This window comes from Rissa tridactyla, chromosome 7 (genome assembly GCF_028500815.1).
Source record: "Rissa tridactyla isolate bRisTri1 chromosome 7, bRisTri1.patW.cur.20221130, whole genome shotgun sequence".
NCBI lineage: Eukaryota > Metazoa > Chordata > Aves > Charadriiformes > Laridae > Rissa > Rissa tridactyla.
In genome coordinates this window covers 3,229,189-3,255,428 of record NC_071472.1, presented here as the reverse complement: position 1 = coordinate 3,255,428, position 26,240 = coordinate 3,229,189, and the positions used below count along the sequence as shown (strand labels likewise).

General features: G+C 39.2%; 1 long non-coding RNA gene across 4 annotated transcripts in view; it reads right to left on the bottom strand.

The window, feature by feature from the left end:
* Positions 1-2,203: 2,203 nt before the first annotated feature.
* Positions 2,204-26,240, bottom strand: part of LOC128913165 (uncharacterized) — a 47,346-nt gene continuing 23,309 nt past the window's right edge. For 3 of the 4 annotated variants that reach the window (XR_008467864.1, XR_008467867.1, XR_008467865.1), the window contains exon 4: positions 20,557-21,515. This is a non-coding gene — a long non-coding RNA (uncharacterized LOC128913165). Of the gene's footprint in view, positions 2,344-20,556; positions 21,516-26,240 lie in introns of those variants that run through there. The other variant, XR_008467866.1, reaches the window with a different exon arrangement.

Here is a 26,240-nt window from a genome sequence, read left to right as displayed (position 1 = left end):
TGAGGCACATCAATCCAGGAGCAGATCGCAGCACCTTGAAATACTAATGCTTGTCACATACTTTAATCTCCTCTAAAATGTCTTGTTCCTCGTGTGCTTAAATCTGTTAATAGCTCTTTCTTCTCCTTAGGTTTTTACTTTTGTGGCAACTGATTCTAGTTAGCATGAGGTTTGTTTAATTTTCATTTTAGTGAAGTGCAGGAGCAAAAATCTAAAAGCCTGAATTATTACTGTATTAATAGAAAGGTAAAATTGCTTTTTCTAAAAAATGACTTTTTTCCCCAAGCATGAAACCCTCTAAAAACATGTATCTATAGTAATAAAATAAACTTTTCAGAATGTAAGAAGACACACAAGAACTTATGCGTGATCGTGTATCAGGATCACTGTGATATGCACAACTGGTATCACAGCTAAATTTCTAACATTATTGTATAGCACAAAGTCTGGCAATCACTGACACTTTGCTGTTAAAACACCTCGTACAATAATGAGATTATTCTCTTATTTCAGACTCGTTTATATTCTATTGTCTATTTAACTAGGAACGTGTACTTTCTATTGTTTTATCTCCTTGCACACATTCCTCGCAACTCTGGATACCCTCCTAATTTCTCTCCCACACCAGCCCCTCTATGGGACTCACCTTCCCAGCGGCAGCGAGATCGGATGCACGCTGGAGGCTGAGGCTGCAGCGCTGTAAGATCTCATTTTTCACAGGGGCTCCGCTGAGAACTGACACATTCACTTCCATGTTGGGGCAGCTCTGTGCTCAGACTGCTGTGGGAGGGAGTCACGACCTCACATCACACCAGCCCTTTTGACAACCATCCCCTACAAATCAAACCACAGCATAACTGATTTCTGCCATTTTCCTTCCATATTCTAACAGAAGTCTGATGAAAAAGAATTGCTCAACTGAGCAAATGTGTAGGACTTGGAGTCCTCAGCACAAGAAGGACATGGAGCTGTTGGAGCAGGGCCAGAGGAGGCCCCGGAGATGCTGGGAGGGCTGGAGCCCCTCTGCTGGGAGGACAGGCTGAGAGAGCTGGGGGGGTTCAGCCTGGAGAAGAGAAGGCTCCGGGGAGACCTTCCAGCCCCTTCCAGGCCCTCAAGGGGCTCCAGGAAAGCTGGGGAGGGACTCTGGAGCAGGGAGAGGAGCCATGGGACGAAGGGGAAGGGTTTTACACTGCAAGAGGGGAGATTGAGATGAGATGTGAGGCAGAAATTGTTTGCTGTGAGGGCGGTGAGCCCCTGGCCCAGGTTGCCCAGAGAAGCTGTGGCTGCCCCATCCCTGGAGGGGTTCAAGGCCAGGTTGGACGGGGCTTGGAGCAACCTGGGCTGGTGGGAGGTGTCCCTGCCCAGGGCAGGGGGTGGCACTGGGTGGGCTTTAAGGACCCTTCCAACCCAAACCATTCCATGATTCTATGGCTTTCCCCAAACCCTTTGGAGAACAGCCACACCTCCATGCAGAGCATTTTAAAGCTAAATTAATACCATCTGGACAATAGCAACAGTTCTCAAAACGATGCTCCTCTGAAAAGCTGCTGCTGTCACACATACACACTTTTTTTTTTTTTTTTTTTAAATCCTTTACTCATTGCTTATTTCAGACCCCGAGAAGAAATGGCATGAAGCCACCCAGTCTTGTTATGCAGTCCACAGTTTCAGACTCATCAACGTTCATTAAGCCCTTCAGTTATCTCCAGTATTTACATAAAGTACTGTGCTAGTCAGGATGATTACATCCCCTGGCAGGGACCTGCTGTATTATAAATAAAATAACAAAAGCTAAATAAATAAATACATACTGTATTTCTTCTGTGGAAATACTAAGCAATCTTCCATGTTTGGGGCTTTTTTCTGCTCACCATTATCCAGTATGTTTAATAATAATTGTCCCGAAACTTGAAGATGGCTGTATTTCACTCTTCTTTATTTTTAAATGAATGATACTCGATGATTTGAAGTGCTTTTACGTTGCAGTTCCTACTTGAACAGTAATTTAGCAGTAATAGTACCAAGGATGGGGCAGGGTTAAAATATTTTCTTGTTTTAGTCTGTCAAAATACTCGTTGAAACTAACACACCTGATACATTAAAATATTTATGTGAAATCTGTCTGTTCAGCACTCAAGCACAGAACTGATAAGTGTAGTCAAATTCTTACTGGATGTCAATCAACTTACGAACGAATGGAACCATTCAATTCAAGAGCGATGATACAGAAGCAGACAAGCATTTACACCTCGCGATCCAGTAAACACTGCCCATTTTCAGTTCAGAATGCCGGACGATGCTGTCCCACAGCTTCTCCACAGTTCTTCACATTTTCTTTCAAAACTATGAGGCAAAGGAGATTAAAATCAATACATGAGTTGGTTATGAAATGTCACTTGGGCAGTCTAGGAATCTTGCTCCATTCATCAAAGATGATACTTAATTTCTCAAAATGTCTACTCAAAAAAGGGTAATCCGCAAAGGTGTTAGCACAGTTCAAACTTTACTCGCATTTTGTTACAATTTCCAAACAGTTTTTCAATTGGGACAGTGGGGTTTTTTTGTTTGTTTGACCTCCATATATGACCTCTGTACTTTAGGAAGAGATCGCCAAAAAATAAAGCGCCGGTCAACAGCCATCTGGATGACTAGACTGAGTTCAGGTACCACCTGAACTTCCACATTCTTCTTCCAAACCTAAAGATATTCAGTTTTGGAGCAAAAACTCTGTTTTCTCTCAACACTTTTCATATTTTGTGGGAAGGGAGGGAAGTTCAGCATTTCGTGAATGTCCGTTTCCCACACCCTAATATGCCTAGTGTCTCTCTTCTCCTCTGTTCCCCTGTTCAAGGGGCAATTCCAGGGCCTTACGAAGGAGCTGTCAGTGTCTCCCCACTGGCAGGGGATGAAACGTGCCGCTGATTCACCGCTCTGTGTGCGAGATTGCAGCAGAGCTGTCATGGAGCAACACACTGGGGACCAAATAAGTGTCAAGCATGACACTTGGCAGGGCTGCCTGCCAGGATTTGAACCTGTGGTTCCAGAGAGTCTAGATGTTAGTCTAGGAAATCCAACCTGCTGCTTAGATGATGAAACCATCCCCAATTTAAAACTTGCAGCCTTATTCCTCTGGAATGTGCCTTCAGATGAATGGAATATCCAACCATGCTGGATAAGCACATTAACTGGATGCTTTTACTAAAATGATCAGAAGTAAAATAACTCTGTTGACATTTAAATCGCCATAATCTGTCTGCAAAGCTAACACTCCATTGAGATGAAGAGAAGCATTTAGTTCTTCGGTTTCTATCCACACACAGTATGCTTGCACAATACCCACTGATACTCAAGAGGTTACCTTTGCAGCCAGAGGGCAGTTACATTAAAAAGTTGAAGGAGATGCCTGGTGCATGTACATATGGTCATACCGTCAAGATAAACATGAATATGATTCTGCATATTCTATAACAATTAATGAGAAATATTGCAGCCCCAATGGACAGAACTGCAGTGGATGTCTGATCAGAAAAAACACAATCTCATACATTTGTAAAAAATTGTTACGTGTTGGTTTATTATAAAGACCATTGAAGATTGCAATGATGAATTGTCAACAAAAAGATTTCACTCGTTTTCCCAAATACTAAATGCCTGTCTTTAAATTAATGGTGTTTAACAGCTGCAATAACTATAATTGGGTCACTACAGCTTTAATCCCACTTTCACACTTACATCTTGAATCTAAACAGCTGAAAATAAAATCAGGCATGAAGTAGCAAAACACACCTTAAATTTCTGAAGCAGCAGCACTATTCTAACACTCCAGAGGTAATTATTATCCTTAATAACACCAGATATGATTGAGGCTTTTAACAAAAGGAATGCTGCCTTGAAACCGTCTGCTAGTGCTCAGGATTTGACTGCTATGAAAAATTGTCAGCTGAGGAATAAAAGTGCAGTACTAATGATAGGTACGTGATGGGATGTGGAAACTCTCTGCCCAGAAAGGGTTGTGAAAGGTTAAATTCCTTTTAGAGGAAGGAGAAAGTTGCACAATATGCCTTAGCCAAGGCTAAAAGGAAGACCTTCTAACCAGGATATCAAAAACTACAGGTTTGAAAGAAGAGGGTTTAGATCAGAATGTATTCATGGGTAGGAATGATTTCCTAAATATTGAACAACTAAACAGTTATTGTTTTACTAATGGTTCTTTCCACGTACAGTGTTGTTGGACACTGCAATCAATGATCAAAGTATTTCTAAATATAATCTAACCTAATATAATTTAATTTAAATTAGTCGAATCAGGCACAATTTATCAAGTAAGATGATCACGTTTTTCATATATTATCAATTCTAACATTTTCTGTTGAATAACTCCTGAAACCACACGTATATTTATTTCAGCACTGCATGAAGAGGACTACCAGTATTTGGTTTGTAGAAATCAGGGATGATAATACACACTCGAAATAACAGACCATAGTTCTTTGTGAGTTTTCCCCAATGGATTCTGCATAACTCAGAACCACACTGGTCTTCTGTTTTTAAGATATGTGGAAAACCCAAATCCCATGTTGCCTCCTGAGCCACCCCCTGCAGCTCAGATTCAAAACAGTCTTCCAACAATTATGGCACCTACAGACAGTAGATCAGGCAAGCACAGTACATCTGTAAGTAGCTGATTAGCGCAGTGACATCTCTCTCAAACGCAGGAACATTGCCATATTCAGGTAACAGTCTCAAAAAGAAAATACACCTGACCCTGAGACATGCTGTGTAGAGGACTTTGTATTTGGAACTTCTAATGCAAGGACCAAACCCGTGATTACGATCCTGCTATTTACTTTACCATGTATTCCTTTAAACTCTGGTTAAAAATGCAGAGTTAAAAGTTTGAACAGATCTTTGAGAAACATTTGTTTGACTGGGATACTTTCACTTGAATTTTTAAAGACACATTTTTTAGGAGAAAGATATAAGGGGAATAATAAAGAGTCTGAAAATTAGCTTTGCAGAAAACTCCGATGAAAATTATGCCCATTAGGATAAGCCTGTGCCAAGACCAACACTGGAGAGTGCTCTCAGGGGAGCAATCAGTTGCAAGGGCTGGAACTGTACAAGCTGCCCTTTCATTGCGATGGTGTTCAGATGTGTAGAACATACATGAAAAATCCAGATGGATTTATGGAAGCTGAAGGAATATTATGCTATGCTGTTATTTATTATGCTACAATGCTTTCCTCTTTCTTGTAATACTCCTGACCAGTGCTGCTCACTGGAACGCAAGATGAAGCCATGGCTTCTAACCATTCTTGCCTTCCTCATATTTACATATTTTAAATAGTTATTCCTAAATACTACAACAGGTGCTATGAAAATTACCTTTATATTTCTCTCTGTAATATACCAAAACATAGAGAGCCTTTTCTTAAATTATAAAGGAAGTCTGTGACAAACTGGGAAGACAATAGGTATTTTCTGAATCTGTCAAGCACCAACGGCATCCAGAATTTCTCCCAAATTCACCTTTTCTATCTTAAAAAGCAATAAGAAGAAAGGAAAGCCATTTGACACACAAGATAGCTACATCAATATCAGAAAGCGTGACTCATGAGAAAAAGTGATAAGACTGTGAGGACAGAAGAAAATTCAAAAACATGGGCCAGAACATGCAGAAATACAAAGTTGTACAAGAAGTGAAAGAAAAGGTCCAAGAGCCTAAATACTGCTGAAGGGAAGAAGTCCTCTGGCAGGCTGGGACCATCACACTAGTGAGGAAAGGCAATACTGACAGAGCTCCCCTGTCTGAATTCGTATTCTGCCTCCGTCTGCCCATTCACAGACAGGCAATATATATGGTGTATACACACCAAGTATATCCCAGGTACAACGGTACAGGTCACAATGGCTGGCGTCGTTCACCAATGGAATTGGGTAAAATTCCATCAAGCAAAAATTAAATTTTTATCTTGAAACCAAGGAAATTGCGTAACTGTTGTGCCCGACAGTTTGAACTAACGGTCAGTATGAATTCTTAGTAATTGTCCTATGCTACCTCTTCTGGCGCTCTTAGGCGCCAACTACAAATTGTGTGATTATAAAAAATGGTTTCAGAAGTTTTCAGTAAAGAGGGCTTTTTTACAACAGGAAAATGCCAGCAATCACCATGCTTTTTACACAAAGAATCAGCTCAAGTCAAGATGGATTTCAACTTTGACACAAAAAGCAGAGAAACAGATTAGCTGGCAGCTTTTTAAGCAGTTGGCAGGGAATAACTATAAATTCACTTCTCCCACTGGCTTAAAAAGAAATTTGCTATACTTATTACTGGAAAGAGACTCATACAGGAGATTGTTCCAATCAGAACATTATACAGTAGAGCAGCATTTGAATTCAGAGTTTCAAAAATATTTGTACTGAGAATTCAAAGTCACACGAACACAACTTTATTTTCTAATTATTCCTTTGATACTTGGGATTGAGTTGTTTCAAAAGGTATGAACTTAGTTCCCCACATTTACCCAGTCTCTTCAGAAGTCTCACCTTTTTCTTTCTTACTAAAATTTTTTTCACCAAAGACAAAACATTGTCTGGTACACAGACACGGAAGTGCGATTGTCAGTTTCCCACTGCAAGACACCATGGCAAATTGTTTAATTTTAACTTCACAGATTGGAAGGTGTGTGAATACAACATCTATACCTCCAATGAAATAAACAGGAACAGAAAGAGGCGCTGAACTGCTAATCTGCCTTATACCGCCAAGGTCACGGAGGGCACCCCAGGTCAATGCATTAAGTCCTGAGTGCTCGTAATAGCTGCTCTTCCTTTAAGATGTCACTTTGCATTTGTCTAAAGAAATCAAGGAGGGAGTTAAATACGCTGTAATGTAGGTGACAGGCAGAGTATGCAATTTTTAATCAGTAAATTGGTTTACAGAAGCAAACTTTCTGTTAAATTGGCTTTCAACATTAGACAACGTTTCAAACATTAATATACTTTTAGCAAAGAAGGATTCTATTCATAAAGAACTTACCTCAATAGGACCGTCTTTTTTTTTTTTTTTTCCTTCCCCTGAATTTAGATGTGTAGGTGATCCACGCCCTGGGCTTCGTCACAGATACAAAGTTGTAAGAAAACACTACAACTGCAGTTAAACAGTGAAGCTAAGAGCCAGACTAACACATCCCATCACATTAAGACGTCCAGGCCAGGCAGCCCAACGCCTTCTGTAATTTCCAAAAGTAGACAATGGGAGCACTTATGCTTCTTTTTCCTATGAACATTCAATATGATTTGGACAGCTAAATATCTCTTGGGCTCCTTTAAATTACAAAATTATCAGAAGGCCTCAAAATATATCTTAATAAGGTAACATTTTTGTGGTTTGGGGGTTTTTTTGGGGTGTTTTTTTTTTTTTAATCATCATTGTTGTGCAATGTGGCAAAATGTCAGAATTCCCTGCATTTCTTTCAAAGTGTTTTCTTCATGAGAATGTACATAAGAGGTGAAAGAATGGAAAGAACTGTAGTATCTCTGGTCAGTGTACAATCTGAAGGCCTCCGTAGTGGACGTTTTGACTATAACCAGACAGCTGCAGGCTGCCAAACTATCCCCATCTTCAGCATGAATAATATTTCAGTAACTCTTGTTTTTCTCAGCAGCATTACACAGATTACTCTGTGCCCCCCTACTTTTTTCAAGTGTCTAAAACAAGGCTGCACAGTGGCTTCCAACCTTTTATAAGTGAACCTGACGGTCATTACCTTCTGCCCTTCGTACCTCATCCCCACTTCCAGACTGCTGCCTCTTCGCTACTTCAAGCCTTTTACCCGCTTGACTACAAACATTAGAATGGACACAATTTTACTAGTAGAAAAGTACTTAAATCATCGTCTTCGTCTACTTGTATGGAAATACAGCACAGCAATGTAACGCCTCAAATACGCGATGTACAGCTTTAAAAACACAGAATCTTTTTTATTCACTCAGACTGCAGCACGGGCATTTTATGACAGATATAACAGCCTATTAAATAATACTAGAAGATACGAAAACTTTGTGGTGTCCAGCATGCAGAGGCAGACCTACAAAGAAGTCGATGCTCTAACGTCCTAATGCCCTGTCCCTTCTGGTGTGCGCTGCAGCCCCGGGTTAGGTACAAGCAACAGTTCTGTGGCACTTCCCAACTACCTGACCCTCTGCCCGACCAGAGCCAGAGCTCCTCCACTCTCTGCTCTTCCCTCCCACGCTCCAAGCCATGCAGAAACATCAACGGCTCTTCCTGTCCAAAAAACACACGGTGCTTGGGTTTGGCTTTGGGCACGATTCGTTGGTTCTGCACTGCAGCTGATCACTGCTGCCTTCTTGTTATGCCTCCACTCCAGACCTCTCATTCCACCCCAAGTCCTGCTTCCCATGCTCTCTGCTGCCCCATGAACCCCTTCCATCCAGCCCCACACCTCTCCGCCACCTCCTTCTATAAGCCCCAAGGCTCCTTGAGTATTTTCAGGTCCACATCCTCAACTCTCTCTGGTTCTTCTGCTCCCACATCCCTCTCCCACTTCCCCACTCTCCATTTCCCATATTTTTCAAACTCTTTCCGTGCTTCCAGGATCTACATTGGCCAGAACTTGTCTGTGAGTTTGGCCACTTTTGGAGTAAAATTATATTCATAAACATAACTCTTTTCAAGGTCACATCAGTTCGTAGTACCCTGGCTAGTAGAACTATTCACTGTAGAAGACAAATTCTGTACGAGAACCTTGGTTATCAAATACTACTTCCATGTTGGAGAAGCCAGCCCAAGTCACAGCCTTCTGTGGAAGGCTGTAAATCATCCCACCTCAACAGCCAGTCGAGAGGGACTGAATCACTTCTCTGACTGCCCACATGTCTCCCACAGAATATACTGGGGAGAAAAGCTGATTAGCATTCCAGTTAATAGAGCCCAAAGCTATTAATAATAAATCCATTAGAAGTTTTAATTAAAACCCCGAAACTAGTCAGACAAAATTCACCCCATGTTATAAAATAAATCTATAATATCAGTAATAATTAGCAATGTATCCTGTAGGATTAAAAATAATTAAAATAATTACATTTTGAAGTATTTTTAAATAGGTAATAGACTGCTTCAAAGAAGCTAATAAAATTATATCCAGAACCTGTAGGCTACTGTCCTGGCAGGATATACTTCGGGTATAGTCTAAAATAATGAATTTACAAGTAATTAAGAAGTATCAGACACTGGATAATTATTTTTCATGATCTTGCCTTCCTTCGTGAAGAAAATAAAAATTTTAGGTCCCTTTTAGCAAACTTTGGTAGCAGTGAAACTTATTGTATTGCCCAGCACTGACAACATCCAAGAAGCAAACAGGTATTAAAGTATTGCAAGACAGCTACCAGCTGCGATTACAGTGCTATACAACAGCACACACAAGTACGAAGCGCCAAAATTCCTCTACAGGCACCAAAATGAATAGCCAGATGTCAGGGGTGATAAGAACTGGCTTTTCTAGCAATTGGCAAAACAATTGCTAATAATTTGAAGATTTTTTCTGGGGCAGCTGACATGAAAAAGGGCGATGAGTAAAGAAGAGCAAAGCAGTTAAGAAGTGCAGAACAAACAGGAAAAACTATTTGTGACGCTACAAAGCTGAGGGAAATTTAGAGTGGACATAGAAGGGGGGGGGGAAAACACACACACCCACACAATCAAAACCCCCCTATTTGCATTACATTATATAAAGACTCAATGAACTTGGTCAAAATGTGGCTCAAGAAGGCATCCTCCAAAGCACTACAGGGAAAATTACTCTGCGGTATAAATTCACTAGTTGATCAGAAGTTGAAGGGATCTTACTTGTCAGAAGATTTCTGCTTACAGGCACTACAGAATTTTTACAGATAACATGCAAAACATAAAGAACATGGGAGAAAGAGAAAGAGAATTATACAATTTCCATGAGGCCTGACAAGTTTAGGCATACAGCTTAAGATTTAAAAAAAGCAGTTCTACTATACATAATTGGCTCTTGCCCAACAATTTAGCTAAGTAAGATTTATGTAAACTCCTGCTTCTCAAGACAGATATCTAAACGGCACTCCACCCATACTGAAGCTGCCAAACTTTTTTGTTCATAAACAACCCCATTTAAAGATGTATGGAGTTTAGGGAAAGAGAAAAGGAAAGCTCCACGCTTAAAAATCCCCCAGAAGGAAATATCTTCTTGGAAAAAAATTATCAGATGCAGAGGAGTTTAAGTAGCTTATCAAAATTAAAAATGTCTGTGAAGAACAGACCAGCATTACACAGACAAACTGAGTTCCCCTACTATAAGCCTATAAGAAATTTTTATCACACTTACAAAACAACCTATAGCACAAAAACTAAAAACCCAGAAGCAATGCATTTCTTTGCCCAAAATAAAGATTAGTTTCAAAATTAAATTTGTTTTAAAAGAAATCTAAATTTCAATTAAAATTTACAGAATAACCTAATAGCACTGACAAAGCAAGCCAAACAAAAGCTGGGGTCGATTAAATTTCATACACCTGTACACTGAAGACACAAAATCTAAACTGCCCTGTACACAAAATTGACAGAACACTTCTGGTTATTCCTCTTTGAATTGTAATATTGTTTTCAGCCTCTGTTGCTAAATTCCTCAGCTAATATTATCAATACATCCTTCACAGAAGAGACAGCTAATGCATGGGTTTGGGGTTTTTATAAGTTATTACTTTAGCTCTTAAACCATGACATAAATAGTAAATATCTTGAAAGGATATGAACGAAAATATGGGAGAATGAATTAGAAGCAGAAAGTATTTTAGAAGAGGTGGTGATTTGGAAATCAAGAGCAGAAAAAGCAAATAACTGAGGCATCAAATTTAGTATCATAACAAAGTGAAATTATGCTTAATAAAAGAAATGTCCATGTTAGATGGTAAAGTGTTTGATCATGTAGATGGGAAGTCTTCCTTTAAACATCTACTATTCCACAGCTGTAAGGGCAGAGTACAGTTCTGCAGGCTACAGTTCCCTCCCTCTCAAGTAATGAGGGAGGTGGTAAAGGGAAAAGATGCACAAGAATTCTGATGTCTACAGACCGCCAAAAAATCCACAAGTTTCCATTCTCCAAACAGGGAGCTGCATCTTCCTCTTGCCCCCTTCCCTCCTAAGTCAGTTTCCAGAGGATGAGATACATGGGCAAAGCCCTCCCTCACGCATATGTGCTAGAGAGGCCATGGATGAGAGTCTATAAAACTTAGTGCTGCATCAGTTGAATTTGAAATAAAAATTCTATCGGGTGTTAAGGGATGCACAGAAACAAGGACGATCTATTACCTGAAGTTCAACCAAAGTGTTGCCCGCAGTGCCATATCACAGACTGTAAACACAAGCGCTGTACCTTGTTCGTCCATATTGCTTCATTCTTAATTCTCCTCTCAATCTATTTTTGAAGCGATCCAACTAGATCTCCCCAAGACAAACCCAGGCCACAACTCTGGGCATAGTTCTCTTCAGCAGCTGTTGCAAGAGTCAGCGAGGAAAACACGACACCAGCACTGCACCCAAAACAGTCTATCCGTACCGTTCTAGAAGTTTTTGTGTCCCTAATCTCCCCTATACAGAAAATATAACTTGGGTGGCATGTAATTAAAGCACCATTCTGGCGCACTGCAGCAAAGACTGCATGGTTTGAGACTGTGAACTGACCCCTGTCCCCTCCTCAGAGCTGTATCTCAGGTGTACAGAGCTGCCACATGCTGCCCAGGGCAGATGGAGGTGATGGGATGGGATGTGACCGCCCAGTTTTAGAGGCAGACACCCAAAGTCTTTGCACCATTCGTATCTGGGGTCAGGGACTGCTACTAAACTTTCTGGTTAAGCATTCTCGTATGTTTATCAAAATAGCTCCGCTCCCTTTCTCATTTAGATTATGTGTAAGCAGAACATTAGGTGAGATTGTCAGGTGGTACGGACTAACACGCTGACAACACGTTAGAAATACACAGCAATTATTCTTCTCATCAAAAGTACATGATGCTGTCATTTAGCTAACCAAGCATCTGAAAGACATAAGCAGCTGGCTCCTACTTACCTGTTGAAGACGCTAGTAGAGAACAGAAAGCAATTTGATAAATGGGCACCTGCCTGTTCCTGTTACTGAAGACATTTGTCTCTAAGCAGTGAGCAGACTTGGAAACCTCCTTGATACCATCTTTGCTTGATATCAAATCAACACATATGCCAAGAATTAAAATTTTCCAGTGATGAATAGAAAGTCTCACAGAAATATATCATCTTTGCTAACTTTATAGCTAAAATGCAACAATCCTTCTATACCCTGGAATGGAAACGCATGCCATGTAAGAGCTGCTAAACACCTTCAATCTCAACTGTGCTACAGAAATCCCATCCTATTGGTGTTTCCTCCATACCCACCCAATGCCAGATCCATAGGCTGCACATCCTTCTGAAGTCCACAGGTACATACACGTAGAGTCTGAAAATACACGGTGCTAGCAAACAGAATGCAAAGAGACAGTAATTAAAAGCAAATGTAATGAACTTACGTCTAGACTATTCCACAAAGACCAGCAACAGGCTGGATTTTTAGCTCTTTTATTATGTGTCCTGGAATAAAAATTAACCAACACAAAAATGAACACTAAGAAAAAAAATCCCTCAGAAGATGTTGCAGTTTTAAGGAAGAATGATAAAAACATTTTAAAAACAAGCGAGAGAGAAGGCAAACTGACAAAGCAGGATATAAAAAAACCCTTCAGCTTAGAAAATTTGCAAAAAGTCAAAAGCACAGAAAATTAACTGAAAATGCTTTTGCAGTAGAAAAAAAAATTAAATAAAAACCATTTAGCAAGGTAGGAGTGAACAGCAGCTCTATGAGTTAGCAATTGAGCCTGGCAGTAAAAATAAAAGGCTGAAGTGATACACACTTGCATACACTGAGACTCCAACCGAGGCTTTTCATTATCAGAAAGATTTAAATTAATGACAGGGAATTCATGGAAGAATAATGAAAATTGTAAGTGAACACAGACAAGTGAAAAATCATCAGAACTTTGATAAAAACTCAGACATAGACACCATAGTTTAACACAATTATGAATAAATTGGGGGGAAATGAGTACTGCCTACGCATTTTTAAATGGTATAAATATTAGTGCTGAAATTGCTGCATTTAACTCAATGGGAGTTTTGCCATTGTCTTTATAGGGGCAACGAGTTGACTTTGAGAGAAGTAGGAAGGAAGAAATATAAGACACAAACAGAAACCAGCTTCAAGTCAGACTTGTTAAATTTGTCAAAAGTAGGGTATTTTCAACTGAAAAAGCTACTTAAAAGAAATGATGGAAGCTTCACATGTGGTACTTAAAATAGCCTGAAAAACAGCCTGGAAAACACATAGCAGGTCCTATACTGTCAACTGAATTAAACGTTGTCAGCAAATTTCTGTGGCATGCAGATTCACCAATCCTGCTGCAATAACATAAAAAGTCAATGGAGAGATTGTCCAGAGACAAAGAAAGTTCGTATCCACCAGCACTAATTCTAATAATAATCATAGTCCCATAATAGGCTCTGTGCTTGTGTCAGTCCCTATTCTATATTCCTCTGACTCTGAGTCACCATCAGATTCTGTCTCTATATCCTCCTGCTTAACTTGGATGTAGACTGAGCTGGTATTAGACAGCAACACATGGTACAACCTGATGGAAACTCTTAAATGCTTGTTAGTTCTGCAACAGACTTCTATAAGACCTTAGTCTTTTATTAGGACACATCTACACATCACAACAAAACATGGTGCATAGGCCTTCAAGTTAATATTGACCAAACTGCTGTCACAGCTTGAGTTTGGGCCCCGAAAGCAACGCAACTTCATCTTCATAGGGCTTTGTTCAAGCTAAAATGCTCTACAAGAACCTCTTGCTACAAAGGCATGAAGGCATAGCTACCTTGCTTCCAACACTGGAGCTAGCTCAAGCACGACTCAAGTCCTTATCATACCCTACTCTTCAGAACAGATGTGCTCTAATTACTCTTCTTCAACAGAGAAACAAAATTAGAATCTGAGATGTCTGTGATGATGTTTGGTATCACTGCGCTTTCACCCTAAAATTAGCAACAAGAAAACTCATAAAATAGCAGTCCATAAGCTCTATGCAAATAATTTCCAAGTCTCCCCCTCCACCCAAAAGAGGATGTTTCGGTGTGAGTAGAAGGAAACAAGCAAACTGCAGAAGCAAACTTGAGGAAGGTGGCACGTTTTAAGAAGTCTCATACACTTAAAAGAACAGAGAACAAAAGCTGTAACAATTACACTTACAAACACAGAGCTAAATTCACAAGAAGTTAAACCCTGCAGAGCTGTGTTATTGTTTTTATAGGCAAAGGTGGCCAGTGTCCTAAGATGCACAACAATGTGTGTGTCCTGTCACTACTGTCAGTGGATCAAGTCTGGACATCTCAAGGACTACAGAAAAACAGACAGTAATTGAGCTCGATGCGGGATTTTTATACTTAAAGTAGAATTACATGTACTTACATCACCTCTTCACCTGAACCAGGCTCATATTTACAATCATGGTGTGAAAGACACCCTGCCATCTGTGATTTTTATTGAAAGAAAATACCAAGCCATAAGAAGCAGCTAATACTAACTGCAGCAGCTGTGCACTGTCTCCAAAGAGAATTATGGGACATGCATTGAATGCATGGCATTGCTTTGTAAGGATTTGATTAGATACAGTTTGGGAAGAAAAAAATGTTATCCATCAAATAAACAGTCTGCTATTTTAGAAGTTAACTTCTGTACGTACAGCCTAACACATTTTCTTTCCTGTATTTCAACTGTGGGGTAATTCCAAAAACTACTTCACTAGTTATAGAAGTAATTAACTCTGTCTATAGAATAGAGAGGGAAGCTAATTACAGATAAAAAGTATCTATAAAATAAATTAAAATTCACAAGAAAACATTACTAAAGGCAGTTGACCATTTGTTTTTAATGCTTTTAGGAGCATCTACTCTTGAAATGAAGAGCATAACAGCATCTAGCAGAAAAATTCTTTTGAAGAATACAGTTTTTAGAAGTAGAATACAGTGTAACTGCATTTAAGATGTTATCCTACAAGTTCTCAAGCTACTACTGACACATATGGTACAAATTCTGCTGTCTTTGAAGTCATAAGCTGCCTATAACACAGTGGAAGTATACAGAGGATTTAATTAAATTTTAGCTGTACCTACATAAAATACTAGAAAATACCGGTTACTTCTGACTTTTGTTAATTATTTATACCTACTTATGGTGTATTAAAAGAAAATAAATAATTGTGCCAGTGGAATAAAACTCTCACCTACTGTAAGCACTGCACTTAACTCCTGCACAACTATTGCAACTGTGTATCAGGGAAAATTATGTTCCACCCCTTCCGAAGCAGTTGAAAACTCAGACCCCTTTACTTAAGAGCTGCCAGTGATAACAATCAACACATTCTGACTTTCCATCACCTACAAAACCTTTCCTGATGCAATATTTCACGCACGTGTAAAACCTAATGAAGGAACACAAAATACGTGCATACATTTTCATTGCTTTCATTGAGTTCTACCATCTTCATTTTTTTCTGTTAATAAAGGGAAAAGATTATTCTGTGAGATTGATCCTGCAAGTATTAGAGAACTGTCCTGTTCTAACAGACAGATCACAACTTGTAAGAATCAAGGATGCGGAGCTTTGTTGTTTTGTTTAATCACAATATAAAAGGGAAGAATAATAGTCATTCTGATTTACATACGCAACCATAATTTTTTGGTACGTGAGAACGTGTGACGCTTACAAATTATCTTGAATGGTAATTTTTGTTCACATGACACTTCTCTAAAATGTAAGAATAAACAAATGTGAGAAAACAACATGCAATAAACAAGTGGCCGCTCTTTTCTTACAAAGATTTTATACATCAGTGGCTTGAAATAATACGGATGCTATTTCTGTCCACTTAAAAATAACTCATAGTGCAGTATTTTCTTGTTACTATAGGGGGTGAGAGCAAAAATAGCTTTCCAAAAGAATATTTGGCATAGGAACAGTGCGCTATATTTTTTTCAATAAACCATCTCATGACACCCAGGCATTTGCAACTCAAGAACATGAAAAATCAGCTGGAACGCTCACACCAGTGAATATAACAAAATGCACCTTATGTTCCCCCAAATTCTTCATGTGCACAGAAGCACATCATAATGATGTGGGATTATAAATATTAAACATACTGCAACAAGTTGATTTATAGAAGCGAATAAAAACATCCTATCAGGCAATTACCATACTATTAAATGTAGTGTTTACTACCATGAGGCATCCATCAGTGTAAGTAAACTTTTTCCATTAGCTCTTTATTGGGGCCTGCCAGCGTACTTCTGCGTCAAGCTCTCTTCACTGAAGGATATCGTTAGATCCTCACCTGGTGCAAAATAAAAGAACTCACCCACAGTATTTCTTTTTAGCAAACTCATAGCACTGGGAGGAAAACAAACTGTCCTGGCATTCATTTATTAGTTGATGATCAATCCTGACTGAAGTGCTTTTTGCCACGCTTCATTCTTACCCTCAGTACTGGATTCAGCCCAAGTATGTGTGCAAATCACTCTTGAACCCTCTGATACACCAGAAAGCTAAAAATGTTGTCTTAGGTTATCAAAATGACTCAAACTAGCTCAGTGGAGCGCAGTAAACAGCTGGTCACATGGCTACACGCAGCAACCCAGGAGGTCATTCTGTAAGGACAGTGTGAGCTTAAAAAAGATCTAGAAAGAAATAGGAAACTGCACCAATAACCAAAATGCCACTATGATCTCACCCTTCATTTTAAGAGATACTGTAGTAGCAGTAAAGAGAATATTAGGACTATTTTGGCTTCAGCTATGCACGGATGATTGGTTAGCTGTCTACAGGGAAATACTGTTCTTTAAAAATGGCCACACAGCTTTTGAAGTGAAACTGTATCATGGTAAGCAAATAACAGCACTCATTCAGGACCCAGCTTCAGACACTTGATATGATCATCTACCGACAATCTTACCTGGAACTTATGGCAGTGAAAACAGAAAGATTTCAAAAAATGTAAAAAAAGAAGCATGTTTGTAGTTCCTCAGGTTCCCCCATAAACACACACACACAATTTGTCATTTAAAAATACCATTAGCTAAAATTTTTCATCAAAATAGCGCATTCGCCAGCTACATTTTATCATAAAAACTGTTAAGTATTTTATTTGTACCTGTGAAGTGTATCTAAAGCTGGGCTTGGTGTAGCTCAGAGGTGTGGAGCTAGGAAAGGGAATGTACAGCTCGATAACTGTATCTCTCTTGGTCTGGTCAAGGCGAATCCCAGCGTAACACTGACTCGGGTGTACTGTGACATACGCAAGTTACCTAAAGTATTTCTTGCACTTACATGCAGGGATCCACGGGATATGGACCCTCTATCCTCCTTTCATTGCTTCTATGTCCAGGATGGATGGAGGTACAGAACTTGGGTCTCTGTCCCTCACTCAATAACTCCTTTCACACTTTGACAAATCACCCCTGAAATAGCACCGCATCAGCAAAGTATTATTTTCATTGTATCATTATCTGTTCCCAAGTACTAGCAATAACTCCAGAAAGGACTGGGCAATTCAAAATTAATAAAACGAACCATCCATAATATCAAATGTTTGATGCAAAACCTAGACTTGGGAATTGCAGCAAAGTTGATCTGTCGGTTTCTCGCATTTATGTCAATACTCAAGAATGCAAGGGAAAAACACCTGCATTTTAATTATTTCATATTCCTCCTCCTACGCTAGATTTCTGTAGGGCAACAGTTTCCATTTCTCAGTTATTCATATAAATGTCTACTCACTTTGTTCCATACCTCCATTGCGACAGATAAAATACCTTACTTGTAACCTGAAAGCCCCCTTTTCTTCAAATTCGCCCTTAAATCTCACTTCTATCTATGATGCCCACAAGAAGCTGCCAACTGATAATGCTCAGAGAGCTCAGAGGACGGGGACTTTTTGGATCTACTGAGTTCATGGGATTTTTTTACTACACGAAGGAAAACTGCCAGTATCGTCATCCACTTTTGTATGAGGAAGTGTAGAAAAATAAAATATCCCAATGGATCTCAAGGAATCCTGCTTCTGGCAACCTGCACTTTATTTTTTTTTTTTTGTTTAACATAGTGCCAACAGATTACAGATATTATCAATTATAGAACAGGGTCCATATGGCAAAAGTTTGCCCTGTTTTGTAATTGACACCTCAGAAAATATTCATAGCTACCTGGCCATGACTGGAGTTTTTGTTGACTACAATGGGATTTCCAAACTCTACACATTTAGGAAATCTAAATGCACATAACTGCCATACTGCCGCTAACTCAATACTTTATAAGAAATGTCACAACAATAAGTACATTTTCCTTAAATCTGCAAAGCCTAGAGTCATGGGATTATGAGAGAATTTGAGGTGAAAAGAAAGTTTACGTTCCCAAAGCAATTTTTTCCACAGTAAATAGCTCAGGAGACAATAAAACAAAAAAGATTCAAATACTTGGTCATTAACACTCAGCGCCTGGCAGGTTGGCATGCACTACACATATTGAGTGGTGCTCCTCTTCACCGATGTTTCCTGTGCCAACAGTGACAACGTTTCATGGTGGAAAAGGTACAGGACAGCCTGGTCTGCTGCGAGTCCTTGACATAACATTATTTCTTTCCCCTTGTTTGAACTGCGAACTCTTTCTATAGACATAGTCTTTCAGACGTCTGTGATATCTAACACAAAATGAAACCCAAGATCAAAGACACTTTTGTAAAGTATTCAACAGGCAGCAGCTTCTGCAGGAGTACTTCAATTTTCCCTTTGCAGATCTTTCTTTCCCAACGAACGTGGAATAGTGATTAATTTGTAGAGTAACTACAACAGCGTATAGCGGACTCATGAAAAACGTTCTTACGGAAGGTTAACTCTATCAAAACAGAAAAAGCCACAATAAAGAGAAAAGCTTTGTTATGTGGTTATAGCAGAATTTATCTGCATTTTTTTCCTAAGTGCTACTAACAGTACTCTTACCTAAATCTAACGGAAGAAAAAAAAAAAAAGATGCTGTGGACTTAAATTTTCTTCCTATAAGACAGCTCTGACTTCATATTCTATTCTTAACCCTTATTTAATAATTAAAAATAACTATATTATTAAATAGTAATTCATAATAATTATGCTAATTCTCAGTGATTCAAAGACATTTTCTTATTTAACTATTTGCATCCTGTATCTAGTAAGTATCAATTTTAGTGACCCTAAAAGAGACTGGTGTGACAAACACACCTGAGGGACGGGATGCCATCAAGAGGGGCCTGGGAAAGCTTGAGAAGTGGACCCATGTGAACCTCAGGAGGTTCAACAAGGTCAACTGCAGGGACCTGCACCTGGGTCGGAGCAACCCCCAGTACAAGCACAGGCTGGAGAGCAGCCCTGCCAAGAAGGGCTTGGCGGTACTGGTGGGTGAAAAGCTGGACAGTGTGTGCTGGCAGCAACCCAGTCTAGTGGGAGGTGTCCCTGCCCAGGGCAGGGGGGGTTGGACTCAATAGCCTTTAAAGGTCCCTTGCGAAAAAAAAAAAAAGCTAGACATAATTTTCAAGGAGGAGAATATTTGTTACATCAAGTGATAAGATTCAGACAAAAGCGACAGATTTTGAGTCAGAAAGCCCTTCCTCGGGTCAGGCGAAAAACTGCCACAGAAGTTTTTATATAGCTAAAAGCGTATTTTTCTGATTTATGGCATTTAAGATGAGATTTTTTAAGTTCGACAATTTGAAAGTTGACAAATTACTTACCAGGTATGACACTATATGTTGTAAAATTATAAAAGTGGAGGACTAAACTAGTATCTCACCCTGATTAATCAAGTACTGCACGTACGTCAACCACTAAGAAGAATGCACTACAGGCAAACGTAACAGTTCCTGTGCCAACATTGTGCAAGTAAAGAAAAACATGGACAGCTAGCAAAGCGAAATTCAGGTCTCCCACCTCTTAATTCAAAACGATATCACTGGAACTGTATTAATTGGGTAGACACAGCAGCGAAAAAATACTTAGCAAGGAATAGCAGAATCCACAGCAGTTCTGTTTATAGCAATGTTCCTGGACCGGCTCTTGGAATCTGTTCTCCATGGACCAACAAAACGTCCCACTTTAAGATCTCATGAGAAAGACAGTGACCATAGACCACTATTCCAACTGTAAGATGAGGAATTTTCTTCTTAATTTTAGAATAATGAAGCTTAATTTCTTGCCTAGTAGCAAAGAAAGGCCATTTTTAATCTGGCTAGTTATTTGATGCAACTCTGTCTAAAAAAACCCAGCAGGCTATTCAATTAGGATTGGCAGTAAAAGCTGTAGCGTAAGCCTAAAGATATATCAAAAACTCAGCTCAAAAGCAGGCTTTTTAATCCTGATTTATTGGATTTCTTGAGGCATAAAGCTTTGATCATTTCTTTAATATCACAAAAAATTGAGAGATCTTGTGAAATACATGTGACAGATTACACAGGCTGTACATCAACACAGCAAACACAAGTTCAGCCACCACCTCTAACCTACAAGACTGCTTGCTGTCACAAACGGTCAGACAGAAGAAAGAAATCAGGGCATATACAAACACTATGCAAATGTTTCCACCAATCCATCATTAGCCTGAAGCATGTCGTTCTCAACAAAAGAGACACTATCAAAATCAACATAAAAATACTAAATTTTCCACAATTTTTAAAACAAACACCGACAAACTTTATACAATATTTAGGCATAATACCCTTTGAATAGTAAGCAGGGGCTCTATAGAGCTGATGAATTACTAAATTCTCACCAAGCAACAGCAGAATTCAGCATTCATACACATATCGAGAAAGTACCCTGATAATTTCAAGTACAGCAAAACCTCAGTTTGAACTGTCACGGACTATTACACAACTGCTGCGCTCAATGCCAAAGGTGGCTGCATTTCAGCAGTGAGAGAGTGAGTCATAGTTTGCACAATCGGAAAAACTCTTGGGATGAAAAGTACTGTACAAGTCATTCATAGTATCACTAGTGTTCCAGTGCTGAAATTGGCTCCATGCATGAAAACACTCCCACTTACTGAAAAAACAAAGCATGACTGTCAAGCGTTTGGCTATACATCCTATATCTACTTACACCTGTTATCTTTGTTATTTTTGGCAACAGTGGTGGAGGAGTCCAGTTGAAGTGTAGATTTCACTATCGCTCCAGCACGCCGTTCAAACTGCTGGCAAATTCAATCAAGCGGGGTTCTCCACGCTCGGTGTCATAGACAGAGACGTGCAATACGAAAGAAAACATGAAAACTGGAGGGGTGAGCCCCTGTTATGACGCTCTGTCCCAGGACGATGTGCAACTGTAAAGGAAGTAAAAAACAGAATGAATTCTGCAGCACACCCATGCTATTTGTATTCTCTGATCTCTCCCAATTCTACTTTGGAGTCATTCCCTTTGGCTATGTTTAAAGAGGCAAAGAACAACTTAAACGGCGAATAAAAACACTGAGCTGAAGACCAAGGACTTTGAGTAGATTTTTACAATATGGACTGATATCAAAATTCATTTTTTTTAACAGTTCTAATGATGCAAGCAAAGATAAATTGTTAAATGATTATGTCCCTGATGGAAAACCGTTTGAATCTGAAAAATATTCATCTAACACGTTATCCTGGCTCTGTGTGTCACCAAGGCTTGTAACACCTCTGTCTCCTGCAATCAGCTGTTTAGGATCTTCCTCAACAGGAGTCTGTACCCTGACGTGCTGTTTTCTGTGTGGTTTTAGGGTTTTTGTTTCACTTCAATAGCCACTGATGGCGACCTAAAAAAATCTATTCATGCTTTTGACCTCCACAATCTCCTGTAGTAGCACATTCCCAAATTTAATTCTGTGCTATTTAAGAACACTTTGCATTTGTATACTGCCTATTTCTTGTATTATGAAAAATTATGAAAACTTATGTTCTGTGCACCTTTCCCACACTATTCATGAATTCATAGCCACCCTCCATAACTCCCCATTTAGTGTTCTCTTTGCAAAGCGGAAAAATCCTAAACAATTCAGTCTCTCGTCACAAAGCAGTTGTTTCACAATTTTGATCACATCTCCTCACTGTGCATTCTCAAGTTACTGTCTAATCTTTGTCAGATCACAGTGCTGGTTTAAGTAAACCATTGTTTTGCTAGTCAGTTAAAAATCACAGTTACAGTTAAAAAACAAATCATAATCACGGTTAAAAAACACAGTTAAAAGTTCTCTCATTCATAAATATAGGGAAAAACGAGGACTCGCAAGTTACTAACAGCACTGTATCACCTACATGTGGTATGTTGGTCCAAAGATCTCTCATATACAAGTTTTACACCTTGGGGCACTTAAAATGAAAAATCATAATTAACGTTGAGCAGAAAACACGTTTCCTAACCTATACAAAGATTTCAATTTTAAATTCACAGCAGTCAGCCTTGCCACGAAACTTCCCCATTAGCCCTAAGCCAGCACTGGAGCACTGTAACTGGAAGCTGATGATTTCTTTGTAGCTACCAAGTAGATTTCCTACTGCATGACAGATAGAAAGTAAAAATACTGTTCTGGCTGCCTCATAATTCTCTTCTCTAGTCCCCGCGGAGTACCCAAGTGGAGCAGAATGAAAACTCTTACCACCACCGAGGAGCAGAGAATCTAACAGTTATAAAAAGCCAGATTCTATCTATCATGCAGAGACTGCACAAGAATGATGCTGAGCATAGCTGTAACTGGAGAAAAGCAGCAGTTATATGCAGGTAAACCCTCGGCAGTATAAGGTTGTCACTCTGGGTAGATATACACTGTGGAGAAATACCAAAGAGAGCATATGGGGCAGTAAATCAGCCACTGGGCCTAAGAAGATCTCAGACAGGCAAAAAACCACAGCAAGCTGGAACAGCTGTGCCCCAGGAAACAGCAGAACGAATGGATTTACTACCTCCTGACTGCAGTGATACCAATATCTCCATAGAGAACAGCGGGGCAAACAAGGGAAACTGAAAACTATAAGTCAATGTATTTGATAAACAAGTTATAAATATCCAAAATGCTGCTTCGTTTCAGTACTTAACACTGTGTTTCGCTCAGAAAGGAAAATACAGATGACTAACGTTAACAGGATAACTCTGATATCAGACACTGAAAACTGGGTGCTATGTTTCACACAAGCTTATGTTACACAGTTCTGACCAGTTACTGCAAAGACAAAAGTATCTGCCTTTCTGTAGTTCTATTTACACTAAACAATGCAGTGCAACTCGGAGATACATCACAAACTCTGAACGAGGTCGTGTTTTCACGTGGCAAAGAGCACTGCTGCGCATAGATACCAGGGCAGGCCTTTAACGTAGTACAGCTGCTTCAGCGTAACTCAAGCCAGTTCACAAGAAACACGATAATCCTAATGCAGCTATGCTGCTTTCAGCTCTGGAGAGGACTCTCACGTTGATCTGGGAAGCTGAACTCGGCACTGCATTGCACACAATGAGCGTACCATGATAGATTCTGTGTTCTTCGTCGTTCCTGTGCTATAAAGTAGATAGGATGGTCCTTTATCGTGGAATTTGAAGGTGAGAGGTGCTGAGCCAGAACAACTTTTCACCAGAATGATTAACTGAACATGGCCAGTGCACATCCCATAACGCTCTTGGCAAATTCAGTGTGGAAATGTGCAATAAGCAGAACTGGGGTCTTAACTCAGACCAACTGTACAAACCCATAGCCTCTAATGAGACATAGTTTGGACTCAGCTGACTGGGTTAAAAGATCACTGTCCCTGGCTGGAGGCATCTACATTATCATCTTTATTCTCCCTAAAGGAGGTTGCCATCCTCTCTGATCACTTACATGACACAGGCAAATAGTCTCTGATCCACCCGTATCAAAAAGACTCCATCTACCATATAGTAAGTACACCGTATGTTAATAGTTCCATTTAACCTCAGCCATTGGATTAAGAAACTACTATACGTGCAGTTTTGTCAGCAGCTTTGCTCGCTTCTGGCATAAATGGAAGGATGAAGACGTGTGGAAGTACCTTTTAATAAGTCTCAGTTGCAGTTTGAATAGTACACCTGGCCACAGCGGTACATTTTTGCTGCTTTTACAAAAGTAAAAGAAAATTAAGTACAGCTTGATTTATAATTTATCCACCTGAATTCATTACTGTATTCTATTTTTCTGTACGCTGTACGATAGGTATTTCATTCTAGGCATCACCTTGTTACCCTGAACAGGTGATGGTGTAGACAGGTGAAGACATCTGATTAGGTTTTAATTGATTCTTCCAGACTTTTTGACAAAGGCCTGGCCTACAGAATAATTATCATATTGAGACTTGTTGGTATGCGGTGAGAATATTTATACTATTTTATTTCTGTAGGAGGAAATAAAGTTAACAGATTAATTTTAGCTTTTAAAAACATACATGAAAGCCCTAAAACATGGAGAAGGGAACAAGAGAGGTAAATATCAAAACCCATAATGATCTAAAGCTGCTTACTACAAAAATAGACAAAATATTATTCGGTATATTTCAAAAAGCTGCAATTAACTATGAGATTTTCAGTTGTTAATGACATTGGGTTACTGTGTCACTATGAATAACCCAAGGCCCAAACTGTCATTTTTTTTTTTTTGCTAAGTTAGAACTTCTTTTCATTCCAAAGAAGATTTTTCCTGAAAAACTACTGAGAGATAAAAGATTTCTTACAGTTGGAAAAATATAAAATGATATTTTTAAACCATGACACGAAAGACTCAAAAGACCCTGAAACAAACAGTTCAAACTAATAAACCGAACTAAATTTTGAAAATGCACATAGGGATTTATTCCAGATTGGCACATACATTACAGGAAATTAAGATTTATTTATAATAGTGAAATTGATACGACAAGCATTCCTTCTGAAAAAATAAGCTATAGGGGGAAAAAAGAAAATTATTACTAAGAACTAAGTTTACTAACAGATGAGCATTTCGTGGCACATAAAAAGAAAATTGCATCTCCCATGCATTTTGTTCCCAGAATTGTTTATTAACAACACACAAAGAAACTCAAGTTAGAAAGGAGTGCTATCTTCTCTGCCACCATCTGCAGTGGGAAACCATCCACCAAAAAATATTCCCCTGAAAAATATCTAACTAGTATTGGATATCATTCTCAGAAAATTCCAAGTCCTGCTGAACACCATCAAACGCTCTCGTTTTCATTAGCTGAATTAGTAACGCTACACAAATCCTTCGACTGGCCCATGACAAGTCAAACCCAAATCAGACCTAAAGGCTTCAAGAGCCTTTACCATCCCATTAAATGCCTGATGGCCTGTGTGAAATAAAAGGCAGGTGTCCTAACAAAAACCGGTACCGCAACTGGCTGATGACCGGTCTCAGAAAGGAGCCAGAAACTGAACTGAGGTGAACATTACAATTGTCTCACCTCTACAATTCAAGGCAGGAATACACTCACCACTTTATAGATTTTTCCCATTTCAAAGATGCTTTCTGTTAGGAGGTATAGCTACACAGTAAAGTCCTTGATATTCGACAGATCATCTATGGTTGATAAGGCTTGGGATGGGCTCAAACAAGGTTTTATCAGTAACCCGAGAAGCGTGCCGTGGAACTACGGAAGAACAAGAACAGATAGTAAGAGTGATGGCATTAATGTTAATGTCATTTTAGAAAAAAAGCGCTTAGTTTTACCCTCAAAAGAATAAACTGCCACCTATTTTGTTAATCCACATCACAAAGGACATACTGTTCCTTTATTAAGTATTATCCTAATATTTAAGGCAAAAAACATTATTTCGTCTATTTAACATTCTCTAACAGAGACCATCAAGTTTCAGTCACACTGGAACCAATCTCATGAAGGATGTTTGACGAGTGTAACTACATTTAGACAAAAAAATTAATTATTTCCATATTTATCAGAAACAATATTAAGGATTTAACGAGTCTCCAAGATCGTGTGTAGAGTCAGTTAAACACTAAAATTGATCATAAAGTGTTTTGAAAAATTTTATTCATTTGCAGTTATAATTGGGAAAAGGGATT